The sequence below is a fragment of the Panthera leo genome, chromosome A1 (assembly GCF_018350215.1).
Source record: "Panthera leo isolate Ple1 chromosome A1, P.leo_Ple1_pat1.1, whole genome shotgun sequence".
In the NCBI taxonomy this organism is placed as follows: Eukaryota; Metazoa; Chordata; class Mammalia; order Carnivora; family Felidae; genus Panthera; species Panthera leo.
The window spans coordinates 165108085-165131550 of NC_056679.1; the positions used below are offsets into that span (position 1 = coordinate 165108085).

Below are 23466 nucleotides of genomic sequence, written 5' to 3' on the forward strand. Positions count from 1 at the left end.
TAAGCATTGCACTTTAACTCTAGTCTTAGAGTGACTTGCAAACATCTACTCAATAAAATCCAAATCCTTTACATGACGTTTAATATCTTTCACATTCTACCAACACCTATCTTCTCCCTTCTCATTTTAAGTAATTCCCTGAAAATCTCTCAGATCGTCAGACCAGGGGCTCTTCACCATCTTAGGATCATAGTGAGTCATTTGCACTTTTCACCACAGTTTGTGTGTTCCATACCACACCAGGCTATGATGCTTTCCCTTCATCTCTCTAATTAGCCAAATGCTTCCTGTCACTCAAGGACAAATGAAGGTCTCTCTCTCTCTTTGTGTTACTGGAAACCCAATTCCGAGATGAAGATCTGTGTGCAAAAGTTTCTTGAGGCTTGCTCTGAAGAAACCCACAATGACGATGATATAAGGGAAGCAGTACTGCACAAATTAAGGAGGTAATAACAATGGTTTTATCTGATCCCATGGGGAGCGTTGAAAAGAGTGGCCTTTTAGACATGTGTGGAATTGAGGCAAGGGTGCAACCTTTGTACTGACATAAATCACCAGATGCAGAATGAAGTGAAGGCAAGCAAGTTTTCAAGGCAGTAGCAGTAGGTGAGGTGTAGTTCCAGGAGAGGAACTCAGCTCTGGGCTGTCAGTGGCAAACATTCTTGGTTGCTGGGATAATGAGCGCCCTATTTCTGAAGGTAGACCTGAGCAGGGTTAACACTTTCCACTCTGGTTTTCCTTAATTTTTTTTTACCTTGACAGCTCTAGAAAATTGCAATGAACTTAAACTTATTTTTGTATTTATTTCATATTTGTTAGACTAGTCTCATCCACAGAACCTCAGACTGCTGAGAAAACATCTTTCCTAGCCTCTAGTGACATCCTGAACTCAGGCACTCTTAATACTAGTATAGATGTTTTATATTTTCCACTCAAACTTCTAGCCTTGATATGTATTAATTTAACGGAATAGAATTATCAAAAGGGAATGTATTTATCAAGATATATAATGTTTCAGACTCATCTATACACTGTATTCTATCTGTATGAAATGTACTTTGTACTGAACAGAAATCTTGAATACAGGTCTTTAGTGGGGCTGGGATATATATAAAAATTTCAATGTAATACATGAAAATAAAGATGTTTGCCTCTGGCATAAAAATTTCCTACATTTTATTTGAAAGGTAAAAAAAAAGTTAAAATTTTAATTTAAAAGAAAGGCAGAATGTGGGAAAATGGTTCCACTTACATAAATGGATTAGAAAAAAGCTTAGGGCCGAAAGCCGCCACCAGGAAGCAAAGCGCCTGAGGTTAGCTAGCCAGATATTTTAATGGGATCACGAGTAACTGGTTATATCACCTACAGGAAATTACTTTCTGTCTGGTGCCAACGTACCTTGATCACAAACACCACATGCCCCTCAGACCATTTGCTTCCTACACACACAAGTTAATGATTACAGTCTGATTGTTTTCTCCATGTTCATCTGTGTAAGATCTTATTTTCTTCACATTCATCATGTGGGTAATATCTTGTGAGCTCAATAAATACAGAGAAGAAACCCCTGTTCGGAGCTCTTGTCTCCACCTGGACATAGCCTCTCTTGTATTCAATTCTGTGTCTGGTCTCTTGCTGGACAAGAGAGAACTCCAGACTTCTTCAACATTTTTTATTTTTGGGACAGAGAGAGACAGAGCATGAACGGGGGAGGGGCAGAGAGAGAGGGAGACACAGAATCGGAAACAGGCTCCAGGCTCCGAGCCATCAGCCCAGAGCCTGACGCGGGGCTCGAACTCACGGACCGCGAGATCGTGACCTGGCTGAAGTCGGACGCTTAACCGACTGCGCCACCCAGGCGCCCCGAGAACTCCAGACTTCTAGTCTGTGACAGCAGAAAAGTGATGATGTTAAGTGGGAATAATGGCAATGTCCCTGCTATGAATTTCATCTATCATTTTTTCGTAGTAGTGAGTCTTCAAAGAGTACCATTTTGAAAATTGTAATGTTTCTACATTTAGTATTTAGATGGCTGGATTTAAATGACAACAATATTACTGTTATATAAACATGGGGGCTTTAAAGGGCTTCAGTTAGAAAAAGGGCAGAAAACTTTCAGGGGTGCCTGGGTGGCTCAGTCAAGTTAAGCATCTGACTTCAGCTCAGGTCATAATCTCACGGTTTGGTTCATGGCTAGGAGCTCCATATCGAACTCTGCGCTGACAGCTCAGAGCCTGGAGCCTGCTTCTGATTCTGTGTCTCCCTCTCTCTCTCTCTGCCCCTCCTCCACTTGCACTCTGTCTCTGTCTCAAAATAAATAAATAAATAAATAAATAAATAAATAAATAAATAAAACATTTAAAAAAAAGAAAAAGGGCAGAACAATTTTAAAATTGAAGTAATGTTTGAAAAATATAAAGAAAAAATGCTTTAACTCAAAAAATTGGGCATTTCATTATATTTTTCATGCAAACTAGTCAGATTCGTTGAGGTATTTTGGTTTTTATCTTACTTTACATGAAATAACAAGCAACTAAACTTTACCTTTGCTAGGTATTATTAAAATAAAAGTATTTGATACTCATTCAGAACAAAGGTTGAATCAATATTTTTACCTGTGCATCACTTTTATATATATAATCCACTGACAACTCATAAGTTTGACAGAGGGGAAAAAAACTATCAAAGATACTTTTAATGGTTTAAATCAACAAGGATAATTGAAAAAGAAAATAACTGTGTGTTTATATTATTTCTTATTAGCACAAGATAAGATACATTTTGTTTTGCATTTGAAAAGGCTATGAATCATCTTAAGGGATTTATATTGTTTAAAAAACATGCTTTATTTCAACCTTTCTAAAGCTGTTCTTTTAAGAATATTTATTTTTAAGTCTTGTTTTTTTTATGTGAAAACTGATTCACTTTCAAACACCCTCTAAGATTTTGTTAGTCGTTAAAAATATTCAGCTACGAGATAGCCATTCAAGGCAATGTCACAAATGTCTGAGTTATTTTCAATGAAGTCTCAATTATATGTCTTCATTTTTCTTTCCCTTTGATATGAGCAACCAGCAAAGAAGAAAATCATTTCTATGATGGACAAAAGACATTTCATATTGACTTCTGGGTTTCCCAGAGAATGAAGAGCATAATGAAAAATAAAAAGGAGTGAATAAAGAATGTAATGCTTTGTAATCTTGAAATCTATTCTTGAAGAATCTGTAACTGAAATCCACTTCTAAATGACACCATACAACATCATATCTAATTCTTCACCAGAAAGACAGCTTTTCTTTTCACAAAAGTTTTATCAATTATATATTTCAAAACTGCCAGGCAGATGAGAGCTTAGTTGATCAAACCATCTTAAGTCCTTGCAGGTCAATGGGGCCATTGATTCAGTTCTTTGGACATATCGTGAATGTGTTATGAATTGCTGGGTTTCTGTCACATAAGGAGAAAAGGTCTCAGACAAGACATTTTTGAAGGAGTAACTAGTTTGGTGGATTTATTTTATTTTTTGTTTTGTTTTGTTTTGTTTTTGTGCATCTAAGAAAGATATAAAGGTCTGCTTAGTTTAATCCTACTCTCATTTCTTTTTAGTAACAGTCTTAACTTCTTTTAAGTCATATCTTCAATTCAATAATTTAGGTAAACAATAAGTTCAAGAAAAAAAATTGATCCCTCAAAGTAGGCCTTCATCTGCAGGGACTAAATGACAATTTACAGCATATTTCAATAGTGCATGATTTTTTCACAAATTTCATTAGCACACCATTGATTGCTCATTTTTCAGCTCTCAAAACAATTTAACATAGTCTCTTTCATGCAGAGGATAACATATTCATATTATTTGATTTTTGATGAAACCAAATGACCCTTTAAATTTGCAATAGAGTTCTTTAATTTTGTATGAGTTTCTTTACTGCTGTTCATTTAATTTTCTGTTTCCATTAACCACCTGCAAGCATTTGACTCTATGACAATTATTCAGCTGTGCTACATCATGACTGACATATTTTATAAGTGAAAAAATAAAGAAGAAAAGAAAATGGAGGAGGGTTAGAGATCACAAGAGAAAGGAGGAGAAAGCCATCGAACACAAATGTCATGGTTTGGAATCATGTATTTTCCATTCAGCTGAAACATCTGAGTGGTAATTATTGGTCCAACTGTAAATCTAGCCTAATTGCATTTTGTCTTCATTTCTGATAAGCACTTCACGATGATGATGATTACTCCTGCTAAATGCATTCGTTCCATGAATGTTTTCCCACACTGATGGCCAGGGGGCCTTGCAGATAAAAAGACTGCAGACAAAATAGCTCAATTCTGCTACAACTAAATCAGTATTGATTTCTTTTTCCAAGTGACAGAGGGACCCACTATCTATGCCTTTCATTTCTCTGTCTACCCACCACATACAGGGGTTTGGTCAGTACATATGAGAATGTACTTTAATTAACTGACATAACTGAGAGTCCAATCCTGGGCAATTAGCACTGATTAACTGTGTCACTTGTCTGACAAATAAAGAACATTACATCTTGCCCGTTTCCTTAAAGGCCTCAATTGAAAAGAACCCCACTGTTTGATTTAATTTTTCTTTGTACCATGGAAACCTTTTGCCATGTTGATTTAAATGTAATTTTTGCCTCTTTATACTTATGCTTTTTTTCTTTCCTATTATTGAATACCCAGTGAGCCTTTTCAATGATGGCACAGGGACAGGCTGTTAGCATCTTTTCATAAATCTCTGTATTTCATAGTAGGGCAATTAAGCTAAACATTTGGATTTCTGCTACACATTTAAATGTGCAAGTGGGAGCAAATGGCTATGGAATTGAAGTCCATTATATGGCTTCATCATTGCAGTGCAGCTTTTCAAACTCAACAAGGGTTCTGACAAAGAAATTCTAGAAAAATTGTAGTTCTGGAGTCTTTCTGAGAAAATTTCAATAACTTAGCATCAAGTAAAAGCTACAGACTGAAAATCACACTTGGCTATTCATTTGGCTGATTTAGACATTTCATCTTCTTCTTAAACATTTTGAGCAGCACTTGAACCCATCTTTGACAATGGGACAAGAGAGAAAGACTGTCATCAAGCTTCTGGAACACAGGCTCTGAACGATTCTTATTTTAACTCAGGGCTGAACACCTGCAGATGGGGATAAAAGTCAGAGATGTAAAAAGCTAATGTATAAAAGTATGAAGACTGCAGTTTGTGGAAAAAAAGGCTTAAATTAAATGGATCTGGTTCTTAAAATCTGGTACAATGCTTGGAATATTCAGAAATAAATAAATCCTCCTGGAATAGAACTTTTACAAAGAATATTCTCAGTAGATGGTTACTTGCTTGCCCAATATCCACTCTTTCTTCTTGTGACAGCCCTGGCTCTTATTTGCAGTTCTATCCTTCCCCTAATCCCAGTCTATGTGGCCTGAAACAGGCTTCACTCTAGCAATAAGTAAGGGGCCTATGAACCAAGCCTACACCCATCCTTGGGTAACAATTCCTGGCCACATAATTCAATTAGGGTGAGCACATAATCCAAGCTACTCTGATCAGAGTGACTCTCCAGGCTTTTCAGATCACTTCAGAAAAGATCTCCTTTCCACTGGACTTTAACAAGGAGCTGTCTATTGTATCCACATATCTTGCCAATATGCACGGCCACAGAATGAAGTTAACCCATTGAAGAATGTAGAAAGATAGCACAAGCCAGTGCCATCACTGGGGTTTGTGCTTATGAGTCAGTATATTCCATTGTTGTAAGCCAGTTTGCATTGATTTTTCTGTCACCAAAATAGTTAATTATAAAAGCTAAATCTATTTGAATGAGAGCAGTATTAAAGCAAATAGGGGTAAGAAAATGCTCCAACTTTAGCTGGGAGCAAGCACAACTTATCTTCCACTCCCCCCTTAAATTTTATTCATTCAGTGTAAATTTCCCTGACCCAGATGAAAATTCTAGCAGGATGGTGATTTTACTGCATATTATATCAACCGTCCAAAAATCCCCTTTAATTTCAGTGATTCAGAAATAAGATTGTTTAGTCCCATAGACGAATACAAACTCTAAGTTGCCTCTGTATTCAGTCATTTTACCAGCCTCAGAATGGAAGCCTATAAAAGGAAGAACATGATCCTTTTTAATATTCTCCATCTTGTTTTTTCTCCTTGTTTACTGTGGCTTCAGAATTGGGTGATTCAGAGCAATGAAGCTTAGGATGCTCTTTGAGGAAGTCAAGGAGGGGAAACCAATTTATTTGGTGGCTAGTGATAGGATAGATATAGACAAGATGGAGAGTCATTTGAATTGGGAAAGAAAAGTGGCTCCGGAATGAGATAGATGGTTAGCATCTCTGCTTGGTTTCCATTGGCTGTGACCTCAGAGTAAGTTGCTAAGCTTTAGCCTTTGAATTTAGGGTTAAAATCTTTTAGGTGTTCTATAAGAAATGCAAGATACTGCACAGCAGGCTTACCCATTGCAATCATTTAATAAGTTGTTAAAGTTATTTGGGAAGATTTATTAGCAGGGGGTCGGGAATAGTCCATCATACCCTTTTCTAGTCATACAGAGTGACAGCATATGAAGAATGGTTACTTTGCTTGAAGTGTTATGATTTCCCACAATGTAAAAACAGATAAAAATCCATGTTATAGAATTATTCTAATTATCTATCCTTACTGATAAACATTTTGAATCAGGAGTTAACTATTTCTGAGAAGGGAAAACATTAGCATCAACTAAGAGTCTTAAGTCTAAGTCCTCTGTGAGCAGATAGCAATCTAGGCATCCCTGGGAGCACATTGGAGAATGCTTTGTGAATAGTTGGTACATTCATGACTGTTGGCCAAATAACCTTTACAAGCAAATGTGATGAATATTAAAGATAACAATATATTTTGCTTTTTACTAAAAATACTACTTATTTTGTGTGTCATTACAAAACACAGCAAACTAAAACTTACCTCAGCAATTAATTTCTTCCTCAAATAGCTATACTTGTACATGATTACATATTTCTGCAACTCTATGTATTGGATCAATATGCTCTATAAGTTTTGCAGCCACATGCATCATAAGGCATTTATGGTTTTAATTCTGAGTGTTAATTTAAGGTTCCACAATTAAACATATTTTAATCAGTGAAATATGAATAGTTTGGGCCTGCTTGAGAGTAAAAACTAGAACTTAATTCTTTCAAATTATACCTATGTCTAAATGAAGAAAATATAGTCCCTGAGGAATATATGGGGTATTTGTGTGTGAAATATATTCTTGACAAAAAATATATAATTTTTTTTTTTGGAAAAATGTGATTTGACTTGAATTAAGCAATATGTGATTATAATAAAAATAGATAAAGCTTATGTTGGTTCTCTTGGTAGGAACTAGAATTTACTCTGAGGTTAAGAGTCACTTTCTATGACTATGTAACAAGTTACCAAAAACTAAACCACGTAAAACAACATACATGTATGGTCTCACAGTTTCCATGTGTCAGGGATCTGGGCATGTCTTCATTGGATTCTCCTCTCAGGGTCTCTCACAAGGAAGAAATCAAAATGGTTTCCATGTTGTGTTCCTTTCTGCTGCTTGAGGCCCTCTTCCAAAGCCTATGGTTTTTAGTAGAGTTCAGTTCCTTGCGGCCATATGATTAAGGTCCCATTTTCCTTCTTTTTTTTTCTTTTTTAATGTTTATTTATTTTTGAGAGAAAGAAAGACAGAGTGCCAGCAGGAGAGGGGCAGAGAGAGATGGAGACACAGAATCCGAAACAGGCTCCAGGCTCTGAGATGTAAGTACAGAGGGAACTTGAGCTCACAAGCTGTGAGATGAAGACCTGAACCAAAGTCAGACACTCAACTGACTGAGCCACCCAAGTCCCCCTTAGGTCCCCTTTTCTTGCTAGCTGTTGGAGACTAACACTAGGTTCAGTTCTTTGCCCTTTGCTCTGCCTTGACACTTTGACTTTTTGGTTCATGTTTTCAAAGCAGCCAGCAGGAGAACATATCTGACCTCCATGAAGGCTCTAGTCTTTCTTTTACCTGATTAGATCAAGTCCTCTTATGGTAACCTCCCCTTTAATTAAGTCAAACACAACTGATTAAGGGATTTAATTACATCTGAAAATATTTTGTCATGTAAAATACCTAGCTTTATATCACATCATATTCAGGAGTTCTTCCAATAGTCAGAGGGAGAGTTTGTAGAGACATGTATACTGGTGCATTTGAACCTTCAGGGTCATCTAGCATTCTCCTTACCACAGAATCTAATTGAGGAATATATCTTTAAGTGAGACTAACTTTTTCTTTCCAAATATAATCTCCTAGGTAATGATTAAAAAGAATTCTTTGAATCCAACTATCTAAATACATTCATGGACAATCATGGTTCTTTTTGTCTCCCTTTAATATATTCTATACTCTATAATGGGAAATTATACATATATATGTGCATTTTGCTTCAGGACTATCATTACTAAGATTTAGTCATTGTTTATTAATTTGCCTAAAGAACAATCTTTATGCAGGCTTAGTCAATTGTTTTTAGGATTGGCTTTGATTCCATCTAAAATGCTTAGAAAAACATTGGCTGTGACTCTGTGAAGCTATAGTTTTCTTTCCTTTAACTGTAATTATTGTTTTGCTTTAATCAGTGCCATCCATGTATTCTATTTATGAAAATTGAGGTTTAATGTCTTCTGATAGAATAAGCTAATTTTATCCTGACATCTGTGACTGTGATGTGATGTCTGCTTAACATCATTACACCTCCAGTGACATTAGTAGCTTACTTATCCCCAATATCATACAAAGTTAAATGTATAGGATCAAAAACTCAGGAATGAAGCTGAAAGCTCACATTTAAAATGTTCAATTTTCCTGATTTTGAGAGTTTGCAATCACTCCACTTCAAAGTGATAGGACCTGAGGTTACAGATAACCCTTCATCTTTCACCTCTGGGATGTTAGAAAGCATTAAAGGTGGGGGAAAACAAGAAGGTACAACATTGACTTAAAGCCGGAGGGTTTGGGGATGAAACATTTATTTTCCTTGTCTGCTGTCAAAATCCACAAAAGTGTACTATGTAGAAAATTATTTGTTTTCAGTGTTAGTTCAGGTACTGCTTCAAGTGTAGCAGTCTAGGGGTGTGTGTGTGTGTGTGTGTGTGTGTGTGTTGAATGACTTTGCAAAGAACTGGAATTTATACAGTTTTAAGTACTTTTGCTCAATACACATATTTGGGACTACTTGAGTAAGTTGTATTTAACATCTTTCTCTTTGTCAATTTATTGACTGCCAAATAGGAAGTCAATACACATGAAATAATGCTTAAAAGTGTACTGCCCATTCTGGGAAATATTATTTCAGAATATAGGTGTTTATTTTACTCAAATATTTTTTTTTATTTTTGAAATACAGTATATACACTTTTTTAATAGTTGCAAATCATGCATATGGACCAAGTGGTCATCAACTCAGACATCTAGGATGCTGTAGGCTCAGCACAGCCTCCAAGCCACTTGCTCAGATTCCATCAGGGTGATTACATAGCCCTCCATGTGGGGCCTTTTATGTTGCAGTTGATGCAGCAGCTGATATGTCCATGAGCCCTATGCACACCTGCATGCATGATCCCTGTGTGCCTGCCCGACCTAGCACCTGGTGACTCTTACCAGCCTGATGGGCTGCAGAGACCACTGTCCATGAGAGTGGCTTGGTAGCTGTCAGAATGCTACTCAACTAATTCTTAAGCAAAGTTTTGAAAGCTGGTGCAGAGTTGCTTTTCAGAATTGATGTTCAAAATATAAAATATATTCTCCTTTTTATTCTTCATTTGACCTTTAGAATTAAAATTGATTGTGAAATCAGCTACAGGTAAAAGGATAAACAGGATTTGAGGTTATATATGAAAACTGTTAAAAGTACAACTTGTTTTATCCTTACTTGTGGAAAAAGCTTGATCATTTCATTCTCTATTGGTAAACATCCTTTATCTATGATAAATCTCAGTTGTATGTTCCGGGATCCACAGTTCAAAGTCAACTGAGCAAACCTGCAGGTGCTACACATGAGGCTGAGCCTGACGGTGTGCTATTCAAGTAATCAAAATTGAGGACTGAAAAACCTACTATGTGCTAACTACTAGTTTTAAAAATAAGAATTGTTATGTTGTATTAGAGAGTCTTTCAATATTTTTATTTTTTTTATTTTCTGGGTTTTTTTTTAATGTTTATTTATTTTGAGAGAGTGTGAGTAGGGAGGGGCAGAGAGAGAAGGAGAGAGAAAATCCCAAGCAGGCTCCCTCCTCAGTGCAGAGCCTGATGTGGGGCTGGATCTCACAACCATGAGATCATAACCTGAGCTGAAATCAAGAGTTAGACACTTAACCCACTGGACCACCCATGTGCCCCTTAATCTTTTTAGAATGTAATCTCTGTGAGTGGCTTAAAGGGGTGGTAAAAATAGGGTAGTAACTGATGTCCTCCACAGGCTCAGCAAAATCTATAAAGATACTAATAGATCTTAGTAAATATATTATGGTTGAGGTATTTGTAAATTTTCCTTGGCCTTCTAAAGATAAATGGTATGTTGTTTATATCTGGAACAACAGATTACTTTTTGTCCAACTATTAGCTAAAGTATTATTTTTTTCAATTGCAAGCTAAAGGATTTTTTCCTTACGCTTATGGTAATTTTATCTTTTTTAGATGTCAAAAATTTCACATTGGTACAATTATTTTGGGTAACATATTTTGTTTACTCTCCCCTTACCCACAAAGATTTTAATTTAATTTTTTTATTTAAAAAAAATTTACATCCAAATTAGTTAGCATATAGTGAAACAATGATTTCAGGAGTAGATTCCTTAATGCCCCTTACCCATTTAGCCCATCCCCCTCCCACAACCCCTCCAGTAACCCTCAGTTTGTTCTCCATATATATGAGTCTTTTCTGTTTTGTCCCCCTCCCTGTTTTTATATTATTTTTGTTTCCCTTCCCTTATGTTCATCTGTTTTGTCTCTTAAAGTCCTCATATGAGTGAAGTCATATGATTTTTGTCTTTCTCTGACTGACTTATTTCACTTAGCATAATACCCTCCAGTTCCATCCATGTAGTTGCAAATGGTAAGATTTCATTCTTTTTGACTGCTGATTAATACTCCATTGTATATATATATATATATATATATATATATATATATATATATATATATATATACCACATCTTCTTTATCCATTCATCCATCAGTGGACATTTGGGGTATTCCCATACTTTGGCTATTGTTGGTAGTGCTGCTATAAACATGGGGGTGCATGTGTCCCTTCGAAACAGCACACCTGTATCCCATGGATAAATGCCTAGTAGTGCAATTGATGGGTCATAGGGTAGTTCTATTTTTAGTTTTTTGAGGAACCTCCATACTGTTTTCCAGAGTGGCTGCACCAGCTTTCATTGTAAAAGAAAATGTAATTACATACAAATTCAGGATAATGTAATGGGGATTGAGTACACATCCTATAGAGGAGTTTTGAGTTTGAATATTGCTCTTGCTCCTTACTTGGTATAATTTTGAACAACTACCCAGATGAATCTATTAACTATAATGAGATTGCACATAAAGCATTTATTATAATGCCTGCTTCAGGGTTAAGTGTCAGTAAATATTAGCTATTTATATCATTATATTATCATGATGAGCATCTTATAAAGTCAAAATGATAGTGTTTCTGAGAAGAAAGATAGATACACAATCGCTTGGCTTTATATGACTGCTGTATTAAATTTTGTTCGTAAAATTTATAAGGATATTTAGGACCTGAAAAAACTTGTCAAAGTGCTAAATATATAATAAAAGTCAGGTTGTGAAGTTTCATCAGCAATATTGAACACATAGTTTTGAGATTTTGTATTCATTGAAGTCATTTTAACTTCAGATTTCCTAATGAATTTATTTTTTTCCAGATGTGAAACCATTGCTATCCTTTTAAAAATCAAAACCTGTATTACAAACATATTTAAAAAATAAAGATGAAGGGTTCTGATATTTTAAAACTAGTTTGCATTTGTGTGTTTGTATGTATACATGTGTATGTGTGTGCATATATGTGTGAGTGTATGCACATACATATTCCCAATATATGCATATATAAGCTTAACATATTTACTACCAGTCTTTAATGATTTGCTTTAAAAATTTAATTTTTAATCTGATTCTTTTCTTTTTGATATATTTTATTCTTAATAGAAGGAGTTATTTTTACCATTTAAAGTGTTAATTTGAAGAATCATTTTCACTAGAATCTTGTTTTTAGTGTTTTCTAGTATTCAAACATAGGATTATAAAATTTCTGATGTTTCTTATTATATAACCTTACTCTCCAGTAAGTCATTGTATGTAGTAAGGAATGTAGCTACTATAAATATGTTATTCTGCTCTACCATGCACTTTCTTGCCCTTGATTAAAGCATATTTTTCCTTATAATTCCCCATGTTTCAGAATGTCGTTCTTTCTTTATATATTAAAATATCAGTTAGAGTTCTGTAAATGAAAAAAAAGTCTTCAGAACCATAGAGTGTTTAATGTATGGGGAATAAGTTTCTAGAGGTATCATGAATATTATACATTTTAAACGTTTACTGGGTGATGTTTTCTATCAAACAACTCATCACAAACAACTACAATCTTAGCCTCTTCGTTTCTTTATTTTTGTATTTGTGTTCCCTCTTCTAATGGTACAGCCAGTGTCTCCGTTCTTCTTTACATCATTTCTTGCCTTGTGTTTCTGTACCTTGTAACTATGTCCCCACAGAAGATTCTTCTCTTTAAAGTGTAAGCCTAATCATACCATTTTCATATATAAAAAGCTTCAATAAGCCTAGAACTCCAAAGAGGTAGAATATATGTACTTCTTCCTGTTCCACCCTCCCAGTGGGAAATTGATCATCTAAACATAAATGTTACAAAAATAATACTCTGAAAGGTAGCAAGAATGCAAACAAGCTTGGGCCCTCAGGGCTCAATGAAAGGTGAATTTCCCCGGTTTTCTTTTTGCTTTATATATACAGACAAAGCCTGGAGAGGCTGGCAACCTGGAAACACCAACAGATACAGACCAAAAAAGGCCTTAAAAAACTTACTCCCTTAAGACAACAGACCAGAAAAGGGACAGCTGGCAAGACAGCAATCTTTTAAACAATGACCATACTACTCCACAGGAAAGAAAAACCACAGAAAAAATGCTGTCAAATCTCTACCACTGACAGCTGTCTAGACTTCAGTTGCACCAGCTTGTAATCAGGAGACCTAATTCCACACCAACCCCTGCTGATGAGGTGTCAAACAAGACACGATATTGAGTAGGTACCTTCATCACTGTCCTGCGGTACTGAGCCACAACCTACCCACCCCTATCAGTGACCATACAGAAAGCCTGAATTTCCACTCCTACCCAGAGATGAAGCTCCCTTTCCATCTATGTTGAGATGGCATCAGAGGGACCTAGGGGAGAGTCAGGACTTTGATCATTTCCTATTATAAGGAAAGCACTCCCACAGACCCAAGTAGGAATCACCTTCTCAGCCAATGTGCTGTAAATGAAGACCTTACTGGGTAGCCATTACTCCCACTCATGCCCTGAGAAAGCAGGAAAACCTCCCCACTAGGTATCAACAGAAGCTGAGTGGGAAAGCTAGACTTACAATCCCATTTGGAAGTAAATAATTGGTGTCGCCTCCTTTTCTCTGTTGCAAAAAATCAGGAAAAGCTCAAGGTGAATAAAAAAAAGGCGGCATATGCCAAAATTGAAATGGCACAGATTATAGAATTATCTGACAAGGATTTTAACTCATAATGATAAAATGCTTCAAGAAGCAATTACAAAACATTTGAAACAAACAAATGATTGAAAAGTCTCAGCAAAAGCTTTGAAGACCCTAATGGAAAATTTTTTAGACTATTTTTTAAAGCAGTTTTAGTTTTACAGAAAAATTGAGAGGAAAATACAGAGATTTCCTACATACCCTGGCCCCAACACGTGCATTGCCTCCTTCATTGTCAACATCTTCCGCTAGAGTGGTACATTTGTTATAACTGATAAACTTACATTAACACATCATAATCATCCAAAGTTTACATTAGGGTCCACTCTTGGGGTTTTCTCTTCTGTAGATTTGCAAAAATGTATAATGTCATGTATCCATCATCATAGTATCATACAAGGTATTTTTGATGCCCTAAAAATTGTTACACCTATTGATTGCCACCCCACTAATAGTTTCTGATTTCCAATTTTGCCTTTTCTAGCGTGCCATATTGTTAAAATCACCACAATATGTAGTCCTTTCAGATTGGCTTGTTTCACTTTGTAATATGCATTTAAGTTTCTCTTATGTCTTTTCCTGTCTTGATAGCTCATCTCTTTTTAGCATTGAATAATATTCCATTGTCTGGAGGTACCACAGTTTATGTATCCATTCACCTACTGAAGGACATCTTCAGTGATTCCAAGTTTTGGCATTATATATAACACTGCTATATATCTTAGTGCAGGTTTTGGATGGACATTAGCTTTGAACTCCTTTGATAAACACCAAGGAATATAATTGCTGGATCATATGGTAAGAGTATGGCTAGTTTTGTAAGAAACCACCAAGCCATCTTCCAAAGTGCCAAAGTGCCATATCTATGCCATTTCCATTCCCACTGATAATGAAGGAGAGTTCCTATTACTCTACATCTTTACCACATTCTTGTTACCATTTGGAGTTGTGAGTGTTCTGGATTTTGCCCATTCTAATAAGTAGCATTTCAGTGTTGTTTTAATTTGCATTTGCCTATTGACAAAATGATATTGAGCATCTTTTAATATGTTAATTTGCCATCTATATGTCCTCTTTGGTAATGTGTCTGTTCTGGCTTTTGGGCATTTATAAAAATTTTTTTTTAGTTTATTTCTTTATTTTTGAGAGAAAGGCAGAGACAGTGAGTGGGGTAAGGGGAGAGAGAGAGAGGAAGAGAGAGAATCCCAAGCAAGCCCTGCACTGTCAGCACAGAGCCTGATGTGGGCTTGAACTCACAAACTGTGAGATCATGACCTGACCTGAAACCAATAGTTGGACACTTAACCGACAGAGCCACCCAGGCACCCAGTGTTCTGGCTTTTGGAAATACATATTTTTTAAATTTTTTTAACGTTTATTTATTTTTAAGACAGAGAGAGACAGAGCATGAACAGGGGAGGGGCAGAGAGAGAGGGAGACACAGAATCCGAAACGGGCTCCAGGCTCTGAGCTGTCAGCACAGAGCCCGACTCGGGGCTCGAACTCACTGACCGTGAGATCATGACCTGAGCCGAAGTCGGACGCTTAACCGACTGAGCCACCCAGGCACCCCAGCTTTTGGAAATATTTTTAAATTGGTTTGTTTGTTTTCTTATTCTTTGTATATTTTGGATGGCAGGATTTTCTTTTTTTTTTTTTATTGTATATGTCTTTTGCAAATATTTTCTCCCAGTCTGTAGCTTATCTTTTCATTCTCTGTCAGGGTCTTTTGCAGAGCAAAAGTGGGTTTTCTTGTTTTATTTTGTTTTGCTTATTTGAGAGAGAGAGAGGGAGAGAGAGAGAGAGAGAGAGAGAGAGAAACAGAGAGAGAGAGAGAGAAAGAGTGAGAGAGTAAGTAATGGGGAGAGGGGCAGAGGAAGAGGGAGAGAGAATCTTAAGCAGGCTCCAGGCTCAGCACAGAGCCCAACACAGGGCTCTATCCCAAGACCCTGGGATCATGACCTGAGCTACAACCAAGAGTCTGACGCTCAACCGACTGAGTCACCCAGATGCCCCAGAAGTTTGTAATTTTAATTAAGTCCAGCTTATCAATTATTTTTTTTTCATGGGTTGCATCTTTGGTATCTAAAATATCATCATGATACCCAAACTCTTCCAGTTTCTTTAATCTACATAAGCCTATTAGGATTGTCTATTTCTTCTCCTATGAGTTGTGGCAGCTTTTGTCTTTCAAGGAGTTGATAATTCATTTCATCTAGGTTCTCAAATTTGTGGATATAGAATTGTTCATAACATGCCTGTATTATACTTTTAATGTTCATTGGATTTGTAGTGATGTCTCCTCTTTCATTTCTAATGTTAGTAGTTTGTATCCTTTCTTTCTCTCTTTTTTTTTTTCTTAGTTTCCTGGCTAAGGCTTATTGCTTTTATTGATTTTTTTTAAACAGCTTTTGGTTTCATTAATTTCTGCATATTTTTCCTGTTTTCTAGTTTATTTTCTATTCTAATTCTTATTTTTTTCTTCCGTTTTCCGGGATTTAGTTTGCTCTTCTTTTTCCAGTCCTTTAGAAAAATATTTTTAGATCTAAAAACTTAGATTATTAATTTTAGATTTTTTTTTCTAATATGTGTTCAATACTATAAACCTCTCTCTACACACTGCTTTTGCTTTATCCCCGAAATTTTGGTAAATTGTGTTTCCACTTTAATTTAGTTCAAAATATTTCTTAATTTCTTTTGAGTTTATCCTTTGGCTCATGTATTATTTAGGAGTGTAATGTTTTATGTCCAAATATTCTTCAAGGGGATGGAGCGTAAGTCCTTACACTGTAAGTGAGCTCTGCATAGTCACTTCCCTCCAAAGAGTACAGTATGAGAAAAGCAAAACAAGATTGACTTTACAGTGAAGAATCCTGACAAATACTACCTTAGCCAAATGAGCAAAATTAATAGCAACAGTGATGAGTAATGGTGATATCATATACCCTAGATATGGATGTGTGAAAATGCCCTCCTCTGTGTTCTTCCCCCAAAAAGCCCATAACCACAACCTTATCAAAAGAAGAATATTAGATAAATTCCAATTAAGGGCTGTTCTATAAATTATCTGACTAGTATTGAGGGTTGCTAGAGGGGTGTTATATATGGGCCTGGGCTAAATGGGTAATGGGTACTAAGGGGGGCACTTGTTGCGATGAGCACTGGTGTTATAGGTAAGTGATGATCACTAAATTCCATCCCTGAAATTATTATTGTACTATATGTTAACTAACTTGGATTTAAATAAAATTTAAAAATTAAAAAAGGTTTGATACCATATTTCTATTTTCTCAGAGGGTTTCTAGTTCTCTGTTCCTATTTTAATATATTTTCTTTCATGGAATAAATATCTATTCTTACCTCTCTGAAAAAAATTTTCAAGATTATTGAAAACAAAGGAAGTCTAATAAATTTTTACAGAAGGAGAAACCTAATGAAGATTACGTGAAGATTAATGTAATGTTCCCTGGGTGGGATTCTGGAACAGAAAAAAGAACATTAGGTATAAAGTAAGGAAATCTGGAAATATTATGAACTTTTGTTGATAATGTTTCAACATTTATTAATTGTGACAAACATATCGTAGTAATGTAAGATGTTAATAATAGGAAAATCTGGGCTTGATGGATATGGCACTTGTGGGTACATGTGGGGCATGCTACTATTTTAACTTTTCTGTAAATCTAAAACTATTCTGGAATAAAGCTTTTATTAAAAATAAAAATAAGTCTTGTCACCACAGAATCCAGAGCTTAAAAGTGCAAGATGCTAGAAACAGAAAGAGATAGTTATAAAGGTAAAGACTTATATTTCACTTCAATAGGAGGGGGGCATATACAGAAATGATACAAGTGTTTTGGACAAAATTAAAGACAGCCTGATACACAGGCACTCTTACAGCTTTAAGGAAATAAGTTGTAACTCTCATCTGCAGAATTGACCTAAAAGGACAGAGAATAGACCACATGTGATAATTTCAGCAATATAAAATAGATTCCTGCCTGATTGACTCATAATTTGCTGCAGATTCATGGTGGGTTATATTATCTAAGTGGTAAACATGCTGAATTATGATTACTCATGAGTTGTAATCAATCACGAAAAAGTTTGCTAAAAAGTAGTTTTAACTTTAGAAAACTAGTTACCCAGTAATCCTGGTGATAACTGTATATGTGAGCAGGACATCTGAAAACTTTTTGTAGACGTTTTCCAGATTGATAGGCTTAAATATGGGGCTTGTATGAGAAGGCAAATAACTTTGTAAATTAAATAAAAGGCAGCAAGTGAGATGTAAATCCTAAGGTTAGTTGAAAACAGGGTCAGACTTTCTTACACCATACACAAAAATAAACTCAAAAAGGATGAAAGACTTAAACATAAGACAGGAAGCCATCAAAATCCTAGAGGAGAAAACAGGCAACAACCTCTGACCTCAGCCACAGCAACTTCTTATTTGATATGTCTCTGGAGACAAGGGAAACAAAAGCAAAAAATGAACTATTCAGACCTCATCAAGATAAACAGCTTCTGCACAGTGAAGGAAACAATCAGCAAAACTAAGAGGCATCCAACAGAATGGAGAAGATATTTGTAAATGACTTATCGGATAAAAGGTTAGTATCAAAAAGCTATAACGAATTTATCAAACTCAACAACCAAAACACAAATAACCCAGTAAAGAAATGGGCAAAAGACATGAATAACCACTTTTCCAAAGAAGACATCCAGATGCCTAGCAGACACATGAAAAAATGCGTAACATCACTCATCATCAGGGAAATCCATACCAAAACCACAATGAGGTACCACCTCACATCTGTTAGAATTGCTAAAACTACAACTCAGGAAACAACAGATTTTGGGAAAGATGTGGAGAAAGAGGAACCCTTTTATACCGTCGATGGGAATGCAAAGTGGTACAGCAACTCTGGAAAACAGTATGGAGATTCCTCAGAAAATTAAAAATAGAACTACCCTACAACCCAGCAATTGCACTAGTAGGTATTTATCTAAAGAATACAGGAGTGCTGATTCAAAGGGGCACATGCACCCCAATGTTTATAGCAGCACTATTGAAAATAGCCAAAGTATTGAAAGAGCCCAAATGTCCATAGACAGATGAATTTATAAAAAAGATGTGTACACACACACACACACACACACACACACACACACTGGAATATTACTTGGTGATCAAAAAGAATGAAATCTTGCCATTTGCAACAATGTGCATGGAACTAGAGTGTATTATGCTAAGCGAAATAAATCAGAGAAAGACAAATGTCATATGATTTCACTCATAATGGGGAATTTAAGAAACAGAACAGATGAAGGGAAGGGAAGGGAAGGAAAAATAAGATAAAAAACAGAGAGGGAGACAAACCATTAAAGACTCTTAAATATATAGAACAAACTGAGGGTTGCTGGCAGGGTGTTGAGTTGGGGGATGGGCTAAATGGGAGAGGGGCATTGAAGAGGACTCTTGTTGGGATGAGCACTGGGTGTTAAATGTAAGTGATGAATCATTAAATTCTATTCCTGAAGTCATTATTACAGTGTTTGTTAACTAACTTGGATTTAAATTTAAAAATATTTTTAAAAAATGGGAAAAAATTGGGTCATTTTCTTTAGATGTGTTGCTCTTTACCCCCATTCCTCCTGCCATTAAACCCGAAATTAGGAATAAGAACTATCATAACAGCAGAGTGATTCTAAGCTTATCACCATAAAGTAAACATTAGTAGGTGTAAAACGTGACTTGATAATCTCCCACCAAATGTAAATATAAGATTTGATATTCATCATGAATTATGAGCAAGAAAACCCTGAACCAAAGAAAGAAAAATCTGAATAATCATACTTTCTGCAAATATTTTAAATCAGACACTTACTTAAAACTTATTTAACCCCAAACAAGGAAAGACATCCAAGTATTGAAATCGCAGTATATTAGTGCATCTATTTGAGTTTCTTATTATGCCTAGGTGATATATCACAAAATCAAATTTTGTAATCTGAACATGTTTCAGGCATTTTGATTGAAATGTCAATTTTAAATCACTTTAAATGCATGTCTTTATTCAGATTGAGGCTAGGCCTGAAAATATACATATATGCAAATGAATATGGAAAGATATGGAATGATAAAGACTAAGAGCTCGTTTTTTTCTTGCCATAACAATGGTCACTACAAATCTGCACACTAGAAAAGTATACCAGGTAGTTAATGACTATCATGATCAGCCATGTTTGTATAGGAACTATTGACAGTTAACTATACATTTAGAGTACTGGGGTACTCATTTTTCATTGATTATGTTCAAAATCTAAAATACTGTGGACCACACTGTATGTCACTATAATCAGTAATTCATTTATCTACTTATCTCCTGTTGATATGCACAGCATAATTCAGTTCATCATGCAATACTTCTGGATTTTCCTCATGATGGCTATTATCACTAGAACAACAACGTACTATTATCCTTTTTTTGTTGCAAAAGTGTACTCATTCAATGTTGAAGGAACCCAGCCTTCTTTCAATTCACATGGATATTTCCTGTCTCTAAATTGCACTTTTCTCCTTTTAATTTTGGTAACTTTCTAAATTGCTTTTTGTTTTTCTCACATAAATGAGATGACAATGGCATTTGAAGGAAAGTGAAAAAATACAGAAATGATTACCATTGATTATCTTTCTTCTCTTTACCTGCTTGCACTCTTTGACTGAGTGTGCCTGGATGAGCTGAACAGTTTGTTAGCACATGCTGGGCAATTACTGTGCTACAAATTTGCAGCTACAGTGATCCTGCAAAACACCACTTTCTTGATCTCTCTGTCTGCAATTAAGAAATGACATGACTAACAAAAGGTATTCTTATTTTTAGTATGAGAAAGATTGAATTGTGCTTTCAATTTACAAAAAAAGAAAGTGAAAATAAGGATAAATATGAGTGAATTTAATTTAGGGTGATTTGTAACATAGTATGCTGCCACGTTTTTGTCATTGTAAGATTGCATGGGTAGCAATGTTTTTGTTTTTGTTTTTTTTCTTTTTTATCCAATGGGAACTAGATAACGCATGTACCTTACTTAGATGATAGGTTTATGCATTATTTTTTTTAGAAAAAATGCAGTAGACTGAAAAAATTCAACTCAGCCCAAGTAATTCTGCTGGCAGACAATAGGATGTAAGAGACAGTCCTCAATAATCACAGTTCTTATTCAGATGAAGTATTTTGAATATAAAGTGACAGTAGAAAATGGCATAGATTTCAATAACTTTAAGAACCAATCTTCCATTGTCTGAGTAAACTCTATGGTTGGCAGTTATTGAATGAGCATGTTTACCGTGATTTTACACAGGAAAGAGTATCATTTCTTAGCAAGCTAAGGATCCATGAATTATAAAAGGAATTATTAATGTTCAAATAGTACATCCTAGGAATAGATCAAACTGGAAGGTTATTTTCTGCATTTGCAATTGAATAACATATTTGATTTTATTACAAATAGCAAAAACTGAGTCATTTTTAGGATAATGTCAAAAAAGAAAGGAAGAAAGAAAAGTGTCACTCAAGAACCTTAGTGTAATCTTAACATATTCAAATAAACATTCATAATAACTGAGTTGCTTTTCTGAAAGGAACATAAAAGTAGTCAAGCTCTACTGTGAGTTGCCATCCAAATTTGCTATTTTCATGCCTATTTCTGACATGAACAGGCTGTCATAAAGTGAAAAGAATTATTATGAAATGAGATTAGTAAGCAGCTTGCTGATGGATCAGAACACATTATCCAGGATTCTTAGCCCAGGATAGATGTGATCTGGAGGCAGGTAGGCATCCCAGCTAGTAAAGAGGAGCCATAAGTTGCACTGATACACATCCACGCGGAGAAAGTTTGTATCAGAAAGGTTGATGGCATCAGACATGGGACTTAGTCAAAAAACTGCCTAGACTGGATAGGAAGCAAATTAGAAATGTGCTTTAGGGCAGTGTAGTACAACTTTGCCTATTGCTGAGAGTCAAAAGAGACATTAGTGAAAAACAGATTTCTAGACTACACCAATACCTACTCAATCAGTAGTTATAAGTGGGGGAGACTCTGCAAGTCTTTATTGTTTAACAAATATCATAGATGATTCTAAAAAGTGGTTAATAAAGGAAATGATCCTAAAAGTACTGAAAAGCCAATTATTCATTGATTATTTAATAAATATTTCTTGAGAAAGTAATATGTATTCTCAAAGTTCTATGGTATACTTGTGGTGATCTTTGTAAACCAAAAAAACCACCTCATTTGGAGCAATTTGATTTTTTAAATTGCTAATTTAATTTGTTGACTTAATATATGGAAAAAAAACAGATTGAGCATATATGATATCTCATAAACTAGTACAATTTAATTATCACTATTGAAAAGACTTATAATTTTGTCACTTAACATGTTTAAATGATACCGGCATTTATAATTTTAATAATTCATGTTCTTTTTAAGTCCTTAAATTGTCTGAATAACCAAATGAACTCTCTCAAGCACTTAGGTAATTCCTAGAGTCTAATGAGTCAAGTTTAAATGTAGTGAACCATAATTGTTTTTGTGAATTTAAAGTCAAATTATCAGGGCTCCTGGGTGGCTCAGTCCGTCAGGCATCCAACTTCAGCTCAGGTCATTTATTATCTTGTGGTTCATGATTTCAAGCCCCCGAGTCAGGCTCTGGGCTGACAGTTCAAATTAGATGCTTTTGATATTCTTCCACTCAGTATCTTCCTCACTCCAATTCTCTGTTTAATGAAGACTTCTCAGATTGGTTTTTTGTTTTTTGTTTTTTTGCCACCTATCCACAATACCCCTCCTTCCCATCAGTCTTTACTTCTTACTTTTAATTTTGACTTTTAAGCAAAAGCTTAACTTTGCCTCACATAATTTGTTACTGTATCATATAATAGTATCCGTTTACCTGTTTGTATATTCATTTATTTATTATGTGTCTTCTTCAGGAAAGTATCAGTTTCCATTGGAAGGACTTAACAACTCTCTCACTATTATATCTCTATAATAATAATGCTGTTCAATTCATAACACTAAATAATTATTTGAGAAATTAATACCTTTAAAAATCACTAGTGCTTGTATTAAGGTTTGTCATACAGTCATATATCTAATATTCCTTACACTGACCTTGACTAGTGACATGACTGGTCCTAGTATTTCACAAAAGGCTATTCACAAAAGATGAGTATAGTTGATAGGATCAAGAATCAGAAGGAAATTACACAGATGACTTAAAAAAATTGGATTATAAAATTTTATTACCCATATCATAAGCAACACATATTCTATGATTTTAAAACTTCTCATTCTAAAAAGTTAAAATGATATTAACAGTTACAGATACATCTCTTCAGTACCTACTGCTAATTATTTTGTTAGTGTTCTTTCCTTCACCCACCTAAACCTCTAAGATAAGTTTATTGAGAACGGCTAGCTCTTATTAACTCGTGAATTCATGAAATCTAACACAATGTCTGGTACATTTAATTGTTAAATAAATATTATAAGTGAAAAGCGAAGCCCAAAGTACAAACAATTAACCTTATATCTTTTTGATGGATTCAA

The 23466-nt window shown here is 35.2% G+C and overlaps 1 pseudogene; it reads left to right on the plus strand.

Moving 5' to 3' along the window:
* Positions 1-351: 351 nt before the first annotated feature.
* LOC122230320 overlaps positions 352-23466 on the plus strand; it is a 30393-nt pseudogene continuing 7278 nt past the window's right edge.